This window comes from Sminthopsis crassicaudata, chromosome 2 (genome assembly GCF_048593235.1).
Source record: "Sminthopsis crassicaudata isolate SCR6 chromosome 2, ASM4859323v1, whole genome shotgun sequence".
NCBI classification, from domain to species: domain Eukaryota; kingdom Metazoa; phylum Chordata; class Mammalia; order Dasyuromorphia; family Dasyuridae; genus Sminthopsis; species Sminthopsis crassicaudata.
The window spans coordinates 431,340,266-431,355,924 of NC_133618.1; the positions used below are offsets into that span (position 1 = coordinate 431,340,266).

The 15,659-nt window shown below is 38.6% G+C and overlaps 1 protein-coding gene across 3 annotated transcripts in view; it reads right to left on the reverse strand.

The window, feature by feature from the left end:
• The window catches only part of FBXO38 (F-box protein 38), a 120,320-nt gene extending 118,939 nt beyond the window's left edge, over nucleotides 1-1,381 (reverse strand). For 2 of the 3 annotated variants that reach the window (XM_074292147.1, XM_074292145.1), the window contains exons 1-2: nucleotides 1,269-1,366; nucleotides 1,080-1,169 (exon numbers count right to left, since the gene is read on the reverse strand). The gene's annotated coding sequence lies outside the window, so the exon portion shown is untranslated. Of the gene's footprint in view, nucleotides 1-1,079; nucleotides 1,170-1,268 lie in introns of all 3 variants that reach the window. The other variant, XM_074292144.1, reaches the window with a different exon arrangement.
• Nucleotides 1,382-15,659: the final 14,278 nt, after the last annotated feature.

The window sequence follows — 15,659 nt, forward strand, 5'->3', positions numbered from 1 at the left end:
GTTTCTTTGCCCAATTTATTACATTGTCAGTTAGTCCAAAGTCAGCCAGGCTACAATCATTCTGCCCCCCCCACACACACACACACACATTTTACAATTTGAATGAAATGAGGGCAGCTTACCTCGTTTTTTTTTTTCTTTTTTAATATAAAGAGATAACTAAGGTCCCTTGAAGTTATTTTGGAGTCAAAGAGTTATAAAGTCAACGTTATACAAACAGCAGCATTTACGAACGTTAACAAAAGATCTTTAGGGAGATAAAGATAATCTCTGCTTTCTGGAGCTCTCAGTTTAGTGAAAGACAGAAATACTCAGAAAATAATGTAAATACGAAAGAATGTTACTTCCAAATTTAAAAAGAGTAAAGATGAGGCTTCTGTCTCATAAGGAAAACTCACAAAGTACTACCAGGAGGTGCCATTTGAACTGGACCTTGAAGGAAGGTTAAAATTTCAACTAATGAAATTGTCACAGAAGCCCATAAAACATCAGTTCTAGAAGCGACCTTTAAGACCATCTGGTCCACCATTTCCTAAACTCTGTTCCATGCAAGGCAAGGGAGAGTTCTTGACAAAAGTTTCAAGGCTTAGGATAGTTTTCATAATGATGAAATGACGTATTTTTTTTTCCAAAAAATTCTCACTTACAACACATTTTCGTAATTTTGCTCCAAGGTTTCCCTTCGGATTCTCGTTGGTTCACGGGGATCATACTTTTCCTGTACTTGTCTCAGCGCTTCCTTCCCTATCTATCCCAGTCAGAGTGTCCCCCTACGTGTGCCCCCCGCCCCACTTTGAATTCTTCTCCCGCTTGTGTTTTCCACAACTTCCCATTCCCTTCTTCGCCCCCCCCCAAGGGTCCGGGGGCCACAGTCCCTGTCCCTGCCCCCGCCTGTTCCTCCGCCCTGCCTGTGCCCTCTCCCTCCCGGCTATCCCAGGCTGACCCAGGTCCCCCACTCCCCCCACCGCCGCCCCGGCGTGTCTCAGGCTCTCTCAGCCCGAGGGAGGCCTCGGCGCATGCCCTCCCCCACTCCCCGACACCTCCAGGACGTGACAGCGGGGATCTCCCTCCCCCATTACCGGGCGCCCGGAGGCCGAGGCTGCGGCGAAGCCTGCGCGGGGATGGGCCCGCGGCAGAACCATGTTCCAGCTCCGAGGCTGCGGCTGCGTCTGTGAAGGAGACACAAGAGGAGACACGGGCTCAACAGGGGTGCAGCCGCCCCGCCACACCCGAACCCGGAGCCTCCGGAGGCTTTGCCGGTGCCTCACCTGCCCAGCGGCCTCCTGTCTGTTATTGTGGCTCGGGAAGGGGGAGGGAGAGAGAACCCCGGCAAACACTTCCGACTCCCCTGCCGCGCCGCTTCCTTTTCCGCCTCTGACCAGAGCTACTTCCGGGGCGGGGTAGTCGGGGCTGCCATATTAGGAGTGGCGTCTCGAGAACTAGGCGAAGGCACCATCTTGAGTGTGGTGGATGTGGTCGTTAAATTGTCTGGGGAAGGAAGGAAGTGCGAGTCAGACCCTGCGACCGACTAGCGCGCTGTGAAACCCTGGGAAGGTCACCCGTTTTCTCTGGGTCTCAATTTTTCGCATCTGTAAAATGGAGAAGGATTTGGCTTCGGTGGAATCAGCTGGAGGTGATGAAAAGTCAAGACCAAGGAGTGGGGAGATCTGAATGCTTATCCCGTCATTTCATTCTTCTCCTTGTTGGATTGTCCTGTGGTTTCTTCAGTCAACCAACAACATTTATTAAGCGCCTACTGTGTGCCGGGCAGGGAAGGAAGCGCGGGATTTTGTCAGTGTCGCAGGATTCTCTGTGGAAACAGCCTCTTAGACATAAAACCTCAGATTAAGCCGGGGCCTCAGATGTCTCTACACTAGCTTGGATGAGCTCGTTCTCTTCCCTGGGCCTCGATTTCCCCATCTATCAAATGGGATAATTGGACTAAATGGTCCTACTCCTACTGCTTTATAAACCCTTTCCCTCTTTAAATCCTTTAATACATTTATGTACTAAATCTAACTTTTCATAGCATCTATACTTTAGAAGGAGGCTTAAGATTTCATTTACTCCACCCCCTCCTAGGAGAAACCTACGAGTAAGGATTGCTTTCATACTTTGTTTTTATATCCCATGTGTCTGGTGTATAATAAGCAATTAATGAATACTCATTGGTTGATTTATTAAAGGGTCACTTGTCTGTCCTAATGTCAGGCTAGTAAAGGGCGGTATTGGGATTTGAACTCAGATCCACTGATTTCAATTCCATTTCTTTTTCTGGCAGTATAAATGTTCCTTGATTGATTGACCACAGACATTTTTCTCTGCATTAGTCTATTAGACTATGCGCAGTGGGCCAGTTCACTGTCCCTCAGACTGTGGGAGGACGGGACTATTGTAAAAACAAAAGCTCACACTGTCTCCGCCCTCAGCCCATTTGCCATAACCCCAAAGGGTGGCATTTGGCCATAGTTTGAGATATATATCCTTTCTTTGAATTTCTGTGCTGGAGGTTTTTATGTAGAAAATCTCCATCCTCCTTTTGTGAATGAATGACCTTGAGAATAGAAGGCTTGAAGGAAAACAGGAAACTGAGGGAATTTTTTGCATCATGTTTGCTTGATGAAGTCTTCATTTCTGAAATATGTAGGGAAGTGAGCCAAGTTTATAAAAATAAAATCCATTTCCCCAGTTGATAAATGGTCAAAGATGATATGAACAGGCAGTTTTCAGAAAAATAAATCAATGCTAGTAATATTCAAATTTTAAAATGCTTTAAAATCACTTTGGATTAGGGAAATGTAAATTAAAACAACTCTTAAGATTCTACCTCACATCCATCAGATTGGCCAACTTGACAGAAAAGAAAAAAGACAAATGCTGGAGGGCATATGGAAAAAATTAGGACATTAATGTGCTGATGGTGGAGTTGTAAATTAGTTCTATCATTATGGAGAACAATTTGGAATTATATCCAAAGGGTTATAAAATTATATAAACCTTTTGACTTAGTAATATCATTATTAGGTTTATATCCCAAAAAGATCAAACAAAAGGGAAAGAACCCATTTGTACAAAAATATTTGCAGTAACTCTTTTTATGATGGAAAAGAATTAAAAATCAAGGGGATCCTGTTGAGGTTGGGAAGGGGACCCCAAAAGTATAGGGTCATAGACCCATGTCACAAGGTGTCAGAATAGAATAGAAATGAAAGAATGAAAGAATTTGCAGGCTTGAATTCATCTCCTTAGCCAAGGAGCAAAGTTTATTGTAATTGTAAAGCTCTTACAAGCGGATTGCATTCTAAGAGAATTCAGCACAGAAACAGAAGCAAAGAAACACATTTATCCAGCTTTGTATCACCGACATGTTAATTCTTTTTTTTTTTTTTAAATAATTTTTATTTACCAGATATTTGCATGGGTAATTTTACAACATTGACAATTGCCAAACCTTTTGCCCCAATTTTCCCCCTTCTTTCCCTCCCTCTCTTCTCTCTCCCCCTCTCCTCCCCCTCAACTATGGCAGGATCACCAATACATGTTAAATATGTTAATGTATAAATTAAATACTATATATATATATATATATATATATATATATATATATATATATATATATATATATTTATATATACATGTCCAAACAGTTGACATGTTAACTCTATGGCTCAGGAATGGTCTCTGGAATTTTGTTATCACTGACAAGATTATCACTGTTGTCTCAGGAGTTTGGTCCTTGGGACTATCCTAAGACCAGAAGTTTTCTGAAGTCAGCAATGAATTGAGGAGTGGTCTACTCAGAATCAGACAGTTTGTTATTCTTAAAGTGGGAGTGTGGGAAGTCCCTGAGGCAGACTCCAAAGCCAGATTTAGCATTACTGATTTATTATTGCAACAGAAACCTCCCTAAACTCAGGGGACCACAAAATCATATTACATCAATCCCATCAATTGGGGAATGATTGAATAAATTGTAATGTATGATTGTGATGCAATATTGTTGTGCTATAAGAAATGATAAGCAAGATGGTTTTCAGAAAAACCTGAAAAGACTTATATGAACTGAAGCAAGGTAAAGTAAGCAGAACAATGAACATCTATAAGATAATATAAATATAAAGATAATCAGCTGTGAAAAGCTTAACTACTCTGATCAAGGCAAGGACCCGTGATGAAAAGTGCTATCTACCTCCAGAAAGAGAACTGATGAATTCTGAATACAGATTGAGGCATACTCTTTTTAAAAACATTTATTTTAATTTGTATTTTGTTTTGGAACAAAGCTAATATGAAAATATGTTTTGCATGATCTCATATGTACAATGGAAATCGAATTGATTGCCATCAAATTGGATGGGGTAGGAGCAGAAGAGGGAGAATTTGATATTCAAAGTTTTATAAAAATGATTGTTAATTTTTTTAAAAGTAATTGGTAAATTTTAATAAAAAAAAATTTTTTTTGAAAAAAGAATAGAGGGCTTAGACTTCAAGAAGTACCATACCAGTGCTTTCCAAGGTAATGCATAGCACTGAAGGTAAATACAATTGAGAATTAACATCTATGGTTCATTATTTACCAAGACTTGCCTAGTGCTTCCCAACCAAAAATATGCTTTTTCATTCACCCAAGATACCCACCAAATAATAGCTCACATTTGTATTGTGCCATAATTATTCCAAAGAACTTCATGCACCATTATGTCATCTAATCCTCTCTCAAAAGCCTTATGTTAGGCATATAGACAGATATACATGTGATGAAGGAAAGTGTGTACTTGTACCTCACAAGGAGGCAAGAATAGATAGACATCTCTAGCATTTCTAATCTTACCCCTTCTCCAAGGGAGACTAATTTGGCAGGAGAAGCACTCTGTTCTCCTCAGAGAAAGGGAGTACTGGAGTAAAATTACATCTGATCCTTTAAATATGATTTTCTAGGGTATATAAGTTTTAGATTCAAGTTACACACATGATTGCTATTTCTTAAGGAGGATAGGAAGCCCCAAGCTTTACAAAATTCAAGGGTGAATCATCTTCCCACCAAATACGTTTTACAATGAACATAAAAAAATAGCAAAGAAATCCATTGAAGTCAATAGTATATATCCATATGTTTACTTTTGTGACTAATGAAATGTTTAAGAATTTCTGCATAATTAATAAATTTAATTTTGACTAGAGAATAATAAAAAGGTCATTTGGCTTTCATCAACCAAAGAAGAATCTCTGGGGCCTCTGAATGCTTAAAAACCCTTTGGAAAAGGGTGTGTACCTAAGGAAATCAGTTCTGATTGGTTAACAATGGAGGAGATAACTTTTTTTTTTTTTTTTTTTTTTTTTTTTTTTTTTGCTGAGGCAATTAGGATTAAGTGATCATACAACAAGGAAGTGTTAAGTCTAATTCCAGATTTAGACTCAGGTAGGGAAGAGTTGTGTCTGATTCTAGATTTGGACTCAGGTCCTCCTGAATTCAGGGCTGGTGCTCTATCCACTGCACCACCCAGCTACCCCAAGGGGATAGACATATTAATGAGAAGATGAGCAAAAAGTCTTCAGCCTCTCCTACAAAGAATGTGATTTAATCATGAGACTCAGCTGCCTCTAGCCATCTGGGTAAAAAATCCAGACCCTACTGGTTAATTTTTCCCTTAAATTGTCGCCCTAAATTCTAAATGAAGATTTATGAGCCTCTTACAGAATATCCCTTTGCCATCCTTATTCAACAACTTCTCATTTAAGGCTCATTATATTAAAATATTTTATGCTACCCAGATTAAGACTCTTGATTACTGACCACTTGTTCATTCTCTATTTTCAAGATATTCCACACCTGAATATATTTGTCAAATATATATAAACTCTCTATATATAGTTTAAATATGAGATACAGTTAAAGGTGGGATCAGAGAGAAGTCACTGATTGGCAGATCAGGGAAGGCTTTATGCAGGTGTCTGAGCTGCATCTTAAAGAAAGTGAGAGACTCTGAGATAGATGTGAGGAGGAAGTGCATTTTAGGCATGGGAGATGACCAAAAGGATAAGAGATTCAATATCATGAGTGAGGAACAGAGAGAAGGCCAAATCTCTACTCCAGATGGGAAAGTAATGTCTAATGAGGTTGGAAAAGTAGGTTGGGACCAGGTTATGCTGACTAAATAGACTAAAACTAAAGTAGTTCATATTTTATTCTAGAGGAAAGAGGAAGCCCCTGGAAGTGGTTGAATGGAGGAATCAAATAGTTCCCTCTGCAGCTAAAAAAAATTGTTATGGCAATAGTGTACAGAATGGACTGGAGGATATTTGGGACTAAAGGTCTCCAATTTGAAGATTCAGAATAGCTTCTGTGGAAGGCAAGATAGAGAATTAGTTGGAAACCTTCAAGCTTTATACATCCTTGTATTTTCTCAAGATTACACTAACTTTACTTATAATTTACCTTCACCTTGTAATTTACCAGTTCAATTCTACACTGACCTTTTATCTTGAATTGTTTCATCCCTTGTCCTATTTCTTCTTATCCCTGACCAAATTCCAAGTTTTTGGATTACTTTCACCATCTACCATATGAATCCAAGGTCATCTCCAGTCGTCCTGATCTATCTCTTGGTACTGGACCCAGATGGCTCCTGAGAACAAAGTGAGGTAGTGACCTTGCACAGCCCTCCCTTAAATGCAATCCATTTGCATGTCATGACCTCACTCCCCTGATGTCATGGTCCTTTTCAAGAACAAATAACCTCCTATATATTTATGGTTGAACACTGCTTGAAAAAAAAAATATGCAAAATAGCTAATTGATTACACTACAAATCTATGTTTTTGAATGTCAACTAGGCCTTCATCTCACCAAGGCAATCCTTGTTTTTTTGGTTTTTTTTTTTTTTTAACTGAGAGAATTAAGGCTATTTACTGTTAACTCCTTTCTCTTTTTCTTCATCTCAAAACCTCATTCATCATCCTACATTCTAATATCCTTTCTTCCATTTACTAGAGTAATGAGAAGACTCTTTCTTTCCTAAGTTAACTCCTCTACATGAACTCCTGGTCTCATGATTCCTCACTACTATCACGACTACCATCATCTTAACTTCAATTTCTCCCTCTCTACTAATTCTTTCCCCATTGCCTTCAAAATCATCTCATCCTTGAAAAAACTTTCACTAGACTTTACTATATCCTCTGATAACATCATTTATCTCTCTTCCTTTCTCAACCAAACTCCTAAAAAAAGTTGTCTTATTCACCTCTCACTAGTTCCTTGACATTTAGACTTATGAGCTCATTACTAATTTGAAAAGGCTCTTGAAAATATCATTGAGTTCTTAATTGTCCAATTTGATTTCTCCCTTCAATTCTTGTTGTTCTTGGCATCTCTGTAGCACTTGATACTATTGACCACTTTTTCTTCCTATATTCCTTCTTCTCTGGATTTGTGTGGTACTATTGTTTCCTGGTTCTTATTTAACTTGTCTTGAAGGTCCTCTTCAGTACCTTTTCATAAATTATCATATCTATGATACCTCCTAATTCTTAATGTATCCAATAGGTCTATTTTGTACCATCTTTTCTCTTTTTTTCTCTATCTTTTTCTGTCTTTCCTTATGTCTCTATCTTTGTCTTTGTCTCTGCTATCTCACATACACATATAGACATACACATACATGCACACATGCTTCATCAGTTTTCATGGACTTAATTATATCTCTATGCAGATAATTCATGGATTTATATATTCTGCCTGTCATTCTCATTCAAACCAGTGCTACAACATAAGCTGCCTAGAAATTGAAAATTTCAACCTGTGTGACATCTTGAATTCAATATATTCAGAATAACTATTTTTCCTCCAAAACCCATTCTACTTACTTGCGTTTCTATTGAAAGTACCACCATTGTTCCTGATTTTCAAGATTGTATTTTAGCATTATTTTCAACTTCTCACTCTCTTTTACCTAACACATCTAATTATTTGCCAGATTCTGCAATTACTGCCTCCATGGCTTCTCTCTCATTGTACCCATCGTCTCTTCTGCCACATTTACCACTTTAGTTCAGGCCCATGTTGACTCTTATAGAAAATTAATTTTAAAATTTGTCTCTTAATTCTTGGGGTTAGTGCTTTACTACACACACCCCCAGTGCTGTTAGTCACCTAAAAACTTTTATTTTTTTATTTTTTTTTATGTACTATTTCTGTTTATTTCTTATTCCTGTACTAGATTAGGACAAGGATTTTGTATTATATAAGTTTGTCTGCTCCACTTAGCCTAATTTTCTGTATACAGTAGATATTTAATAAATATTTGTTGAGTGAATTGATAAATTTATTGTTAAGTATATTTGACCCCATAAAATGTCTTAAATTATGTAGTGATTCAATTTCAGGACATGCAGTATTCACACTAGACACCAGGTGGTGGATTATGACTACGATATGACCAAGATAATGTCCCAGAAATTTTTGTCAAACACTAAGTTCTTATCCTAGAAACTGGAGTCTTTGGGTTTATCAAATACTAGATTACTATAGTCATTGACTATCATTTCTTCTGAACCAAGCTATTCCACTGATTTACTACTCTGTTTCTTAGCCAGTAGAAAATGGTAAAAGATAATGTCAACATTTGTTTTTTGACAAATATTTCTCTCCCCATTTCTAGTAAAAATAGGCTAAATGTGATCATTATAGCATAGCAGTGAAAAGGGTAAGAACTAGAATACCATTTAAACAAACCCATTAACTTTGCAGATAAATTGCAGCCCATAAAAATGATATGATTTGCCCAAGATTTCAGTTATTAAATAGCAGAACCAAGTTTTGAATTTCCATCCTTTAAGTCCAAATCCAGTATTCTTTCTGTTGTATTTCCCTGTGATTAGAAGAACTCCTCCCAGAGCCTCTATTTAAGAACAGTGTCTGACTGCTATTCCTTTTTTCTCCACCCTGCTATATTCTCCTGAACCTTTCCACAATGCCTCCATTCTACCTTCACTTATTTTCTTTCAACTTCATATTATATGTTAACTTTTCCCATTAGAATGTAAACTTCTTAAAGACACAAACTTTTTCTTTTTATTTGTATTCCTTAGTGTTGAGGTGTGAGAAATGAGGGGTGAGAGATTACCCAGGCCAGTGTGGCAGGCTTTTTAGCAAAAGAATTTGCAGTCCCAAACTGCATGCAAGGTTTTGGCAAAAAAATGGGTTCTTTACACTGAGAAACAACTTCCCTTTGGGCCAAATCCTGAAAGGATTTTAAGCAAAGATTTGGGATGCCCAGTCTTTTATTAGCCTTCTAAGTTTGAGGCTAGGGACATCAAGGGCTAATTTTCAATTCAATATAGAGTGATGATTATGCCCCAGGCCAAGATCTCTAATTAAATTGTAGGTGGAGATCTCCATGGGAGTTTAGCCTAGGAACAGGAGGGTAGGGCCCTTCCCATATGTCAGGAGGGGTTGAGATTTTAAAGTTTCTCTAACCCAAGTCCACCCCCCAAAGATCAGGGGGGCACAGTTTATATCATTCCCCCCTCAAGCAGTCACCCCAAATTCATTTGGGGCAAAAGGTCTCATCTTCTGGAGCTGCTTCAAGCTGACAAAGGAAGTAGAGCTATCCCTATGTTCAATGGGGGTTCAGGCTAGGAGGGAAGAGATCTGAAGGTGGTAGCAGCAACATCCAGGGGATGCTAAGTGTCCAAGTCAGTTGACCCATGATCTTTAGACTGAACAAGTAGCTGGAAGTTCATAGCTTGGAGCCTGGAGGAAACAAATCAAGCAAGTTAAAAGTGGGGGTGACATCCAGGGTGGAGATGATGACATTTGGGAATGGGACCTTTGCAAATAAAGCATCAGGTCCCATCTGTGGGCTGCCCTGAAGATGCTGATGGCCCATCCAACAATTCTGAACATCCCCACTGCCCACAGAACTCTCTAGCTGAAAGATTAAAAAGGAGTTAACTACCAGTAGGGGCCACAGAATGACATCAAGAAAAGTAGGAGAGAAAATGCTAGGAGCAAAGTTCTCATCCTTGAAGAATGGCAAAAAAGAAGACTAGAGTGAGAGAAAGAAAAGTGTTTTTAGGGGTCCTGTAGAAGAGTAGCTTTAGCTCCTCTAAGGGTACATAGGAATATTCTGAAATATTTGAGGGAGAACTAATTTTTAATCCTAGAAATATGAATCTAGCTGGGGAACTCTTTCAATTTGACTGATGTTGAAGTAGTCAGAATGACCTTATATGGTCCTTTCCATTTTATATGCGTATCTATAGGTTTAGGGAGATGCTCATTTGCATATTCAGAAAAGGCTTTCTGGACTGCACCATGCTGTGTAGCAAACTGACCAGATATTATTTTGGATCCACTGACTTGCCTCTGGGATTAAAACTTGGCTTGAGGGTGTTTGAAATCAGCCAGAAGGAAAAAGGGTGTATCCCCTTTCTTTCCATATAGCCCCATGAGCATAAAAAATATGAAAAGCATATTTGGAGTCAGTATAGATGTTCACTCTCATCCCCTTCCCCAATTCCAAAATTCTGATTAGGACAATGAGTTCAGCTTTTTGGGCAGAATCCCAGGAGGCAGTGGTTTAGCTTCTAGGATACCACTGAGAGTCACCAGAGAATAACCTGTTTTTCTTTCCCCTTTTTCAAGAAAGCTAGACCTATCTTTAAACCATTCATTGTCTGGGTTGTCAAGAGAAATGTCCCTCAAGTCAGACCAGCTGGAGTAGACAGAATCTAAAGCTTCCTCACAATTGTGAATGATGTTATCAGGGAGCAGGGTGGCAGGGTTAAGGGTGTGACTCACTCAGAGGGTAAGTTTTGAGGCTTCTTCAATTAGAAGGGCTTTATCAACTTTATCAACTACTGCTCTAAAGCAAGAGGGCCAGTCCAGTTTCTTTGAGAAGTAGGCAACCAAGCTGGGATCGGATCCAAGAGCCTGAGTTAAGACTCCCAGGGCCTGGTCCCATCTTTCATCTACATATAGAATGAAAGGCTTTTCTAAATTGGGTAGAGCCAGGGCAGGAGCAGAAATCAGTTTGGCTTTTAGGGTCTTAAAAGTGTTGACCTGATCAGAGCCTTGAATGGGGGTTAGATTATGGCACAAAATTTTGACAGACTGGCAGGCAATGTAGGCTTTAAATAAGGAGAGCCTTTAGCTCCGAGAGGCCAGAAAATTTACATTTTTATGGCTGTGTCTAAGGAAGCCCCTCATGTGAGGCTGCAGATGAAGATGTGACTGCTGTTAAGCAGCTCCAAATCTCTTAAATCTTTAGCTCTCCTAGGGATTCTTTGGTCCCAGACAGAGACATCTGTTTTCTCCCAGATTTCAGAGGGAATTGGGAAGGGTTTTCAAAGCAACACAAAAACATCACCTGGAGGTCTGAGAAAATTGGGTCCCCAATTTCACCATTAAATAACGCCCCAATAAGGGAACAGGATAGGAGGGAATAATAAGAAATGAGTGTTTAAATCACAGGTCACCAAACTGTCAAGGCAGAGGGAAAATTTCAAAAGAATTCTTAAGTTTTCCTTTATCCTATGGGGGGAGGGGTAAAACCAGAGTGCCAGAGCAAGATGGAAAGAAAAGTCCTTGTATCAAAAAGAAATTCAGTGGTCTTACCAGTCACATTGGAGGGTGCCACATCCTAGGATACCTGGGGTTCCACTGTCATGGTGGAGCGAGAGGAAACTTGACCAAGCCCCAAACTCCTGCAGGAGGGCAGCGCGCATGGGGGGGCAGCTTGTCCCCTGTGAGCAGTTTCTCCTCCATTGCCCTTCCTGGTTGTATTCAGGGCAAGGACGGGGGAGTTTCCTTCGAGGACAGTTTCGGGCTCAATGGCCCTGTCCATGACAACTGAAGCATGAACCCCTATGTTTTCCCAGATATGGCAGCAGCTAAAATATGGGCCTGTTCTTTGTTCTTGCCCTGACTCTGCGGTCTTCCTCTCTGCAGCAGTTTGGTCCCCTATTATTGAAGACTCCAAAAGCTCTTTCTGAGCTGAGTTGGAGAAGTTTGAGGAACCAAAGCTGGTTTCTGCAGCTTCCTCCATATATGTGGGCAGATTGCGTAATATTAACATCTCCCCAGGAAAGATCAAGAAGGGCATTGGCCTTGGACCCCTCAAAAAGTGGGTGGAATCTCAGAGTTATGGCCAGGTTTTTCCTTAATCTCAAAGAGATTTAACATGAAAAAGGTACTTCTATCCTGAGTGTTTGCTGCTTCTCCCAGGCAGCAGAGGTTAGGAGGGGTGGCTGAATCAGTATCCTGAGGGGGAGAAAAAGGGGTCCCACTCCTTATATCAGAGGGAATGAGAAGTGGGGGCTGAGAAGTCTCAGGATCTGATTGAGGAGGTGAAAGGGACAGAGTTAAAGAAATATTGTCAGACATAAGGGCCTGTCTTTGGTAAGGAGGTGGTTTTGAAAGGGATTCAGAGTATTCCTCTGTCCCTAGAGGAGTAGGAAGGAGGGAGTTATTTAAAAGGTTAATATCTAGTTTTGATTTTCCCCCAGGAAATTTTTGTGGTATCCTGCAGTGCTGTTTTAATTAAAGTTTTTGTTTTGAGATCTTTTAAACCAAATTTGTCTCTGTTTAAGAAACAGCTTAAGGGAGAATCCTTAGGAATAGAGGCACAGGTGGATGGCCCTTTTTTTTTTTTTTTAAACACAAGTCTTAGATTTTCTGGATTCCATAGGGCTCCATCCTTTCAGGTGGGAGACAAGTGATAGAAGTTCCCTGATTAAGGATATTTCTGATAAAAGACACAGAATTCCAATTCTGGGTGACCCCAAGTTTGCTGAGTGTAAAGCTCCTGACAGACCAAATCTTTCCGGGTATTTGGGTGTACCAGCTATAGAACAGACTAACAAGACAAGGCTTACCTTGGCCAAAATTTCGGGGATCATGGTGGTGGGCCACCAAATGTTGAGGTATGAGAGATTACCCAGGCCAATGTTGCAGGCTTTTTTGCAAAAGAATTCGCAGTCCCAAACTGCAGGCAAGGTTTTTGGCAAAAAAAAAAAAAAGAGTTTATTACACTGAGAAACAACACTAAGAAATAAGTTTCCAGTGGGCCTGAAAGAATTTTTAGCAAAGGTTTGGAGTGCTGAGTCGTCTTTTATTAGCCTTCTAAGATTTGAGGCTAGGGAGATTAAGGACTAATTTTCAATTCAATAAAGGATGGTGATTATGCCCCAGGCCAAGAACTCCAATTGAATTGTAGGTGGAGATCTCCATGGGAGTTTCCCCTAGGAAGTGGGGGATGGGGCCTCTCCCAAAGGTCAGGAGGGGTTGAGATTTTAGGGTTTCTCTAATCCAGGTCCACCCCCATCCCCCAACCCCAGCAAAGATCTGGGGGACACAGTTTACATCACTAGCACTTAGCACAGTACCTAACAGATAATCAGTGCTTAATAAATTCTTCTTAACTATCTGATTTACTTTACAATGGAAAATCTCAATTCTTTTAGCTAACATATGCAGATTTATGCCTCTCTTTGCTAGATCTTTCACATATAATAATAATAGTAATAGTAACTTCAATTTCTGTATCACTTTTATAATTAAAAAATATTATTCTCACAACTAACATGGAAGTTAGAAAATTATCCTCATAATATATATACTCAAAATAATCATCATAATCCAAGGAAACTGAATAGACTTAAAATAACTTGTCCAAGAACTCACAGTTAAGTAACTGGGCTAGGAGTTGAAAACATATATTTTGATTTTAGAATTCTTTTCAGTGAACAACAATGCAGGCTCTGCCTCCAGGCTGTTTTTCATCTCAGATCTATTAAGCATAGCACTGCCAAAAAAAATAATAATAATAATAATAATAATAAAAAATCTTTATACAGGCCTAACCATTCTACTCTCTTGACACTCAAAAACCTTCTCTTTGCCAACAGAATTTCCCAATTTAGCCTACTCAATTGGAAATTAGTCTGGCAAAAATTAGATTTACGCCAATAGCTTATATTAGGCCAATACCATGTATCCCTTATATGTATATGTATATAATACATTCTAAGTAGATATGTGGTCTTAATATTAAAAATCACACTATAAAAAATAGAAAATAAGCAATCTATACACTTGTCAGAGCTGTAAGCAAAAGACATATTCTTAGCCAAACAAGAGATGAAGGCAATCACAAATGATAAAATAGATAACTCTGATTACATGAAACTAAATAACTTCTGTAAAAACAAAATTTTTTTTTAATTTTAAATAATGGCTTTTTATTTTCAAAATATATGCAAAGACAGTTTTCAATATTCACCCTTGAAAAGCCTTATATTCCAAATTTTTCTATCTCCCTTCCCCCCTCTTCCTGCCCTAGACAAAAAGTAATCCAATATATGTTAAACATGTGCAATTCTTCTATCTGTATTTCCACATTTATCATGCTGCACAAGAAAAATCAGATTAAAAAGGAAAAATTGAGGAGGAAAAAAGCAAACAAACAAACAACAAAAAAAGAGGAAAATACTATGATGTGATCCACATTCAATCCCCAAAGTCCTTTCTCTGGATGCAGATGGCTCTATTGGAATTGGCCTGAATTACTTCATTGTTGAAAAGAGCCAACTCTGTCAGAATTGATCATTGTATAATCTTGTTGCTACTGTGTATAATGTTTTCTTGGTTCTACTCATTTTGTTTAGCATTAGTTCATTTAAGTCTCTCCAGACTTTTCTGAAATCATCCTGCTGATCATTTCCTTTTTTTTTTTTTTTAATTTTTATTTTATTTTATAATTATAACATTTTTTTTGACAGTACATATGCATGGGTAATTTTTTACAACATTATCCCTTGCACTTACTTCTATGTAAAAACAAAATTAATGCACCTAGGACAAGAAGGATAAAATGATAAAAATGATAAAATGGAAAAAAAAACCCAAACCTTTGTATCAAATTTCTCCAATATGGGTTTGATTTCCATATATGTAAAATCAAAAAGCTATTGCCCAATAAATAAGTAGTCAAAGGATATGAACAAACAGTACTCAAAAGAATTGTAGACTATTAATAATTATAGAAATGAATGATTTGAGGAGCTGACCTTTCTTCCAAACCATTTGTAATGCCATGAAAATTTGAGATGTCATTAAATGTTTTGAGAAATGTTTTGGGCAAAGAGGGTATGCCCCAATTCTACAGCTGCATAGTGGTTGATCTGCAGGACTATCTCAATGATCTATGAATCTTGCAAAAGTTCTGAGCACTATGTGGCAGAAAATACATAAATAGAATTGGGATCATGAAGCCTAGATCACCAAACAACACCAACTAACTATAAACAGAACTCTTACAAGTCTGCGGATGAAGACAATGAGAAAAATGAGATGGCAAAATGTTCTTTCTCTTCAGATAAGACAGATATTCTCAGACATTCTTTTTTTTGGCAGCTTGTGTTGAATGCATTTAATAATTGAATGAGCACAAGTCTGGTCTTGAGATGCTTCATATAATCTTGAGAAAGACGATCTGCATTCTGCATGATCTTGGTAAACTATTCATCCATTCTTTCTATGACTGATTTTTTAAAAAATAACTTCCTTGTTTGTGTTTCCCTCTGAAATTCATTCCATTCCCTTTTGTACTTCTTTAAAATATACATTTATTGTTGCCTTTTGTTTTGCTAGTCAC